Here is a 7729-nt window from a genome sequence, read left to right as displayed (position 1 = left end):
TAGCTCAGACTGCATCATGGCTATTGTAGCAATGTGCTACTCAATGTGGTGTTTGTGTCGAGATGGAAAACTTTGACATGTTTGATTTTTATGCAAGTCAATTAACCTGTTTTTTAAAACTGTAAGGGCATGCTTTGCAAATAAGATTACTTACTATAAATTATGAGAACATAGGGCTCCATTCAGACAAAAATGTTACACACCCCTTACACATGCATAAGTCTGCAGAATATAGTTCTGCACCCTGACAACTTATTCAGCTAGAGGTAGGAGCTTATTTTGGTCTATTCCACGGGGGCTTTCCTAAAAAGATATGAACAAAAGAGGATAGAGACTTAATTAGAATGCCTCTCTACACCCCACCTTCCTTTGCACCACCCAGGCAATTCCAACAGGCCAAAACCTCTCCTTATGTGGTGAGGGAAAATTCCTTTTTTCAGTTAAGTCAGCCCAGAGCAGAATTAGCAATGGTATGTCCCCCTAACCACAGCACAGACAGACATTTGGCCATTCCCACCTGTGAGTTCTGCTCTCACACTCAGGCATGCTCTATTGAGAGCTGGCCTGTCCATCTGTTCACACAACCTTCCTTGTGCTTGGCCCCAGCTCAGCTGGGACCCTCACTCCAGGGCTTCAGGGCAAAGCTGGCCTGGAAGAAATGACACAACACCAGAACTGACACACCACCAGCACAAATGAAGATGCCAGGGGCATTTCAGACAGCACAAATAATTTTCCTTTCATGCAACAGACATTTGGTCAAGACTTCTTGCTTCCAAAAGGCAGATCCTTCTATGGGTGCATGAGAAATGCAGGATGTCTGTTTGGCACTCAAAATCCAACCTAAAGAGCTGCAGAGATGTACTTGGGGCTTGGATGCAATGGCAGTGCCAATACACACACAAAGCAAATCCAGAGACAAGTATGAGTCAGAGAAAGAAAAACTGTGGAATTTTGTCCAGGTCCTTTCCACTTTTACACATGCAGAGAAACTTTACCTAAGCAAACCACCCCATTGATTACATATGTGAGCAAGAATTGCTCACATGAAGAGAGGTCACTGGATCTAGTCCCTGCTTTATGCATGCTGTGGTATAAAGCCAATTCTTACGAAGTCCAAGACTTGCTAGGTTAAGGCACAAGAGACCACAACAGAGCATTTTGTCTTCCTTGCCAGTTTCAGTCTAGGTAATGAAGTCGTTCTTATTTGAGCAGGACATTAGATTGATTGTTGGTTCTGATTTGAAGTCTGAAGCAGAGATAGTCTGTATTGCAGATTACTAATTTCTTGAGATGTCTTTTACATGGACAAAAAGGTTAAAACAAGGAGAGATGACTGAGAAGATTAAGGGACAAATTGCTTTCCTGGTCCCCTGGCAATATTCTGGACAACCTCTTCCACAGATTATTTGCTACCAAAACTAACTTTCAGCTTGGAGCAGCAAACTCATACTCATGGAAATAGTTACAGACATGCAGAGAAACATCTGTGCACTGACACATTGAGAAAAGGCATTTCAGGCACAAGACCTTCCAGGGAAAGATTCTCATCACTGTGTTCAGAACAAGGGAAGATGTCAGTGTGACCAGAAATCAGCCACGCCACTACACTGGAACTGGCCTGCCACATGTGGAATGACCCCTCCCATTGCTCAGGAGAACCAGTGTGGCTTCATGTCCCCCAGCCTCACAACACCAGGTCAGCTGCTGATCCTGGCAGGACACGGCTGTGGAAAGCCTGCAACAGAATCAGGGACTCATCACTACCAGTATGGGTTGCTATGGACACCACTGAAGAAAAGCAAAATCATTTGAGAAGGAAATAAAAGACTCTTTTCCACCAATAGTGACAGACACTCCAATAGGTTAGTGATCCTGCTGGAATGCTAATCAACAGCTCATAGAAAGACTTGGAAGTTATGCAACTTTTAATATTCCTAGTGAAAGAGTGTGGAAGGGAATTCATGTAATACTGGCCATGCACACACTTAGTACTCACAAACATCACACATTAGTGCCACAGGTAAATCAGATAGTACTTTTGTCCTGCAAGTCTTTCCTCTCAAGATCTCAGCTCCAAGCCACAGCCACCTGAAGAGTCCATCCACACATTCCTACTGAGCCACATATTTAAATGGAGATGGATTCCTTGCTGGCATCAAACCACCCAGCTCACCCGACATCAGCACAGCTATGTTGATTTACTGCAGCCATGCCTCTGGCATCTGGTTTGAGCTCTGAGACAATCTAAATTTTCCATTCCTCACAGCTCTGGTGAATAATTTAAATACATGCTTTGAGCTCAAAAATAATACATTTTCAAATTGTTTGGTGAGCTGAAAAATAAGAAATACTGTCTCAATCACATGGAATGATCTGTTCCATCTTCACCCCATGTTCCATCTTACTGAATATAGTTCTGATTGAAATGGGATTTCAGTTTATGCAGGCTAAAAAGGAATGGATTTTTGTAACAGAATTGAATGTGGACTTCCAAAATGAAAAAACACACTAAGTCAAAAAAATCAACAGGTATTACCCTGAAAAGATCAGAACAAAATCTTTCATTAAAAAAACAGTTTATTGTTTTCAAAGCTCAAAGTGGCCAGATTTTTCAGCTGATGGGAATCTATAAAATGTTACGCCGCCAATGAGTCACCATTTTTGCCCCAGAAAAAGTGCTATAAGATTTTCCTCAGACTGTACCAGTAGAGAAATTTATTTACCTTAGTAAGACAATTTGGACACGTAGGGCCAGGAGCATTTACTGTCTTACAGAACCTAAAGTATTTTGAGCAATTTACAGCAGAAACACTCATACGAATCCAAAATACTAAGAGGGAAAAGGATTACTGAATAAACTACAGAATTGTTCAGTAAGGCTGGAAGGCATACTTTGAAATAAATAACATATTTGACTCACACATTTAAAGTGATGTTGCAGAAATGATGCTCAAGAGCACCTGGGGGAAGGAGGAGATTTGGGGATGATTTGTAATGGGGCAATGTAATACTCACAGTAGAGCTACTCATGATTCAGATCTATCATTCAGTGCTACAGCAATTTTTTAAACACATTTTGTTTTCAATTGAAATTAGGGTGGTTGGACCATGCTATCTATATGGTGGACTGTATTAATCTCTGTTCTTCCAGTTATGAACATTAAAATACATCTTTTGCTCTGGTTTTCCAGAAAGTGAAAGAAATTCCACAAAGCTAAACTTGCAAGACAAAATGTGCAATTTCACAGAACATCTACTATTTGGTAAAAAAATATTTTAATCACACTATTAGGACAACTTTCAGGGAAAATATAACAGGCAAAGAGAAACTTAATTGACAAGTAATTACTGTACCAAAGACAGAAAGATTCTAGGCAATAAGAAATAGAGAAAGAGATCTCTGAAAATACTTTGTATTTTTTAAAAGCAGATGAAGATCTTTGATTGGCATAAAAGAACTGCATTGAAGTCAGTATGTTTATCCATCACATCTGCAGGGGCTCCTGTAGAGTTGAAATGAAGGAGGGAGGGGACTCAACCACTCTTTCAGCATAGGACACCATCAGCCATCCTGATGGAAGGCAGGAAGAGGGAAAAAAGTGAAAAGAGGTTAATGCTGCCTTAGCTCTTCCCCCATCCTCCCTTTGCCCCTATACATCCATGCTGGCAGAAGATATGGCTTAGAATCCAATTGCTTGCTTTAGGTTTTCTCTTGTCTGTGAGAAACTGCAAGTCCACCTCTTTTTCTCATTACTTTAGAGTGAGAAGATTTGGAAATGGGGTTTTCTGCAGCTCCTAGGAATGTTATATTCCCAAATGCCCCATTTTAAAACATGTGAATCTATTAGCTCTTTTGAAAACAAAACAAAACACCTTACTATTACCAATTACAAAATTCACCGTATCAGATGGAGTCTTGTATGTAGATAGCAGTAAATCTACATCTGCTGTTCTTCACAGTGTGGTGGATTATCGTTGTCTCCTACGGAGAGCAGTGAATTTCTGCATCCAAAAATTCAAACCAAAGGTTTTTCCTGACATAGATGTCATTTTATTGAACAAGATGCCTAATCTCAGGCACCCAGGACTAAAAATGTTAACTTTAAACTGTTGGCATTTCTCAGAAGCTCAGCAGTAAGAGGAACCTAGTCTGCCTAGTTGGAAAAGTTTCTTTCAGATTGCCTTAAATATTTCGTGGATGATTACAGTCTGAACATTTGAGTACATGCCACTTCATTAGACTTACTCATTTTTTTGTTCTTACCATAGATGGGAAATTAGGAGTGATCTCTAATATTTGATTTCCCATAAGATATGAGAGATATTCAGGGCAGTGTCTGGAAAAAAATTAGGATAATAAGGTGTATAAATCTCTGCTTCATTTGAAGCAAAGCATAAAAGCCAACCCTACATTAATTTTTTTGCTGTAAGAACTTCAATAAGTTTTAAAGTAAGTGTTTCATTTACTGCCACATGCCACACATACATGGCAAACAGTTTATACAAACCACAACACTCAGCTGTTCCTGGTTAGGTAGAACAGCCCTCCCCTGAACACCCAAGCTGCTCCTGGTTCCCTCGGGACTCCCCTACAGGGTGCTGAGGTTTCAGCTGCTGCAAGTGGGAAAGTCTGGACTCGTGGGGTGAGCAGGGAGTCCTTCTGTGGATGTGCTGGTGAAGCCTTGGCTGAGTTGTGCTCAAGGTTTTGCGGGCTCAGAGCAGAATGCTGTGCACTTCTGAAGACAGCTTAAGTACAGTGTAACTATTCCCAACCTGGTGGTCCAGCTTTAATGCCTTCTTCATGTAGTGCTCAGGGAGCTTTATTAGACTTCCCAGCTCACCAGAAACTCCACTGTGCACACACACAACGGTGCTGGCTTTGTGTGGCCGCGTTTGGGCAGCTGGGGGGGCTGCAGGGATGCCGTCACTGAAAAGCTTCCCCCATGTCCCACAGAGCCAATTCCAGCTGGCTCCAAGGTGGACCAAGGCTGAGCCCATCAGCCCTGATGGGAGAGCCTCTGAAAAAGGTATTTAGAAATGGAAACAAAAAATCCAGCTACTTCAGCCAGAGAGAGGAGTGAGAATACTGGAGAGAAACAACTCTGCAGACACCCAGGTCAGTGCAGAAGGAGGGAAAGGAGGTGCTCCAGGCTCCTCCAGGAGCAGAGATTTCCCTGCAGCCCCTGGTGAACACCATGGTCAGGAAGGCTGTCCCTGGGTCCCCCACGGAGCAGACATCCACCTGCAGCCCTGGAGGAGCCCACACCAAGCTGCCCTATGGGAGGCCCATGCTGGAGCTGGCAGGACCTGTGGCCCCATGGAGAGAGGAGCCCACCCTGGAGCAGGGAAGAGTGTGAGGAATTCTCTCGCTCCTCAGGGAGGAACAGCAGAATGACACGTGATGATCTGACCCCAGCCCCCATTTCCAAGCCTCTGTGCTGGTGGTGGGGAGGAAGCAGAGAAAATCAGGAGCGCATTTAAGCCTGGAAAGAAGGGAGGGGTGGAGGGGAGGTGTTTTAAGGTTTGGTTTTGTTTCTCAGTACTCTGATTTGATTGGTAAAAAATAAATTTCCCCAAGCTAAGTCTGTTTTGCCTGTTATGGTAATTGGTAAGGGATTTTCCCTGCCTTTATTTTGACCCAAGAACCTCTTGTTGTATTTTCTCCCCTGCATGCCGATGAGGAGTGATAGAGCAGCGTTGGTGGGCACCTGGAGTCCTGCCAGGGTGAACCCCCCACAGACCCAGTGAACTGCTGGGTGGAAAGGGTGAAGAACCCTCATGAAGGCAGGAGCAGATACAATGAGAGAGAGGAGATACCTGGGTGTTTCTAAGGCCAGGAGATGTAGCACTGACACTTAATTTAGGCGTTGCTTCTAACTGAGGCTTATTTACAAGAGCTTCAAGGTTCAGGTCAATGACCTCATTTATTGTGCAAGTATTACCTACAAAACAAAAATTTACCCACTTATTCCAAAAGGACATGATGAACTTGGAAGTCCACCCGATTTTAAAAGATAGTATTTCAGCTCCTCTCACCAGGCTATGAAATCTCTCTAGTAATTTATGCATGTTTACAATAATATCTGTGCAATATTATTCAACATTCTGTTGCTGTGTGAAAAATGGAATGCCCTTAGAGAACAAATCCATGCAAAAAGCAAAATAAACCTGGCTAGATATGCAGTGCCTAAATGTCCAAAGCAAACTAGGAGAGGGAGTGAGGGAAAATTATTTTCTGTCCATTTTTCACTCCCAGACAATATTATGAAGTGCCTGGAATACCAGAAGGTTCATTTTAAAACAGAGGACTGATGTTTACACTGGCCCTTGTATAAATATATATTGGTTGTATGTACTTGTTTTCCCTAATACTTCAAGTTAAACTCAGTTTATTTATTGCTCAGAAAGGTACTGGATTTTTTTTATTGCACAGGTACAAGACAGCAGCCTGGCAAGGATATTCTGAAATTGTTTAGAGAAGTGTGTGCTCAGAGCTGTGTGATTGGGAATCCTATGGAAGAGTAACCTCTACCCTGAGCCCTGGAAAGTTGCACTGCTGTAAATAGGGTATTTGCACCAGTAGGTGTAAGATGCACTTATTATGAAGTTATTTACACCACTCAGTGCAGGAGGCACTTCAATTAATACAGCAGTGCCTAGCCCTTCTGTTTGCTCGGTCTTCCTCTGGACCATGTGTTTGCATCCAAGCCAGGTAGGAAGTTGCCAGGTGTAGGCCAAAAATAAAGGCATTACTATGCCAGAAGGAAAATGCTATTAGGATTGTATCAATACAAGGGGCTATATTGGTTACCTGCTCCTAATTTAATCCCTCCCTCACAAAACAAAAAATACCCAACAACAATATACTCTTCACAATCACAATCACAATCACAAACTGCTAAACTACTAACCACAAACACAGATCAAACATCCTCATTCCTGTTTCATTTTGTACTTGGATTGAGAATCCCTGCAAGCATGACAGTTCTGGTGGTGGCTTTGTGATCTGGATCCTGCTTGGTAGGATCTATGCAGAGACCAACAACTCATTCTACAGAGCCAACTCTGCAGGCATCAGATGACTGTGGCTTTCAGTTACTACCTCTGGACCAGAGCCAGAAGCCTAGTGGTGAAAAGCTCTTTATACCATTACCAATCCCTCGAGCCACCCAGTCCTTCTCCATTGCATACAGGTTTTTAGTGTTGTGCCTAAGATCTGTTCTGGTTCTGAGTAACGTTCTTTGTGATGGGAGCCTTGCCACTCCCCCTCTCATGAGGGAAAGAAAACAACGAGGAGGGAGTGTGAAACCTATTTTCAAACTCTGTTATGATTATCTGACACAGTGACCACTCTGGGATTCTCCACAGGAGAGACCTGAGTGCTGGGTGATGTCTGTCCTGGGTGAAGAGCAGACTCCAGACCAGTCAGTGCCAGGATCTGTGTGCTTTCAGTCGGTGCCACTGCCTTCAGCTGGACTCTGGGACGGGAGCACCCCCACAGAGCCAGAGGCCCCCACAGGGATGGCTCCAAAGCTTTCCAGGACATCTACAGGCTGACAGGAGCTGAGTGCATGCACAGGTTGGTCTGGCATTGAGTGCTGACTCAGAAGGATGCTCGAAGGCCCATGAATATAACCCAGAGAGGGCAGAACTATAATTAGTGAGCTCCCACAGCATCAGCTCTCAGGTGGTTTCCATCTAAGGCATCCACTAACAGAGTTAGAGG

Source organism: Geospiza fortis, unplaced genomic scaffold, assembly GCF_000277835.1.
Source record: "Geospiza fortis unplaced genomic scaffold, GeoFor_1.0 scaffold221, whole genome shotgun sequence".
NCBI classification, from domain to species: domain Eukaryota; kingdom Metazoa; phylum Chordata; class Aves; order Passeriformes; family Thraupidae; genus Geospiza; species Geospiza fortis.
Note: the sequence above shows the minus strand (reverse complement) of the source record.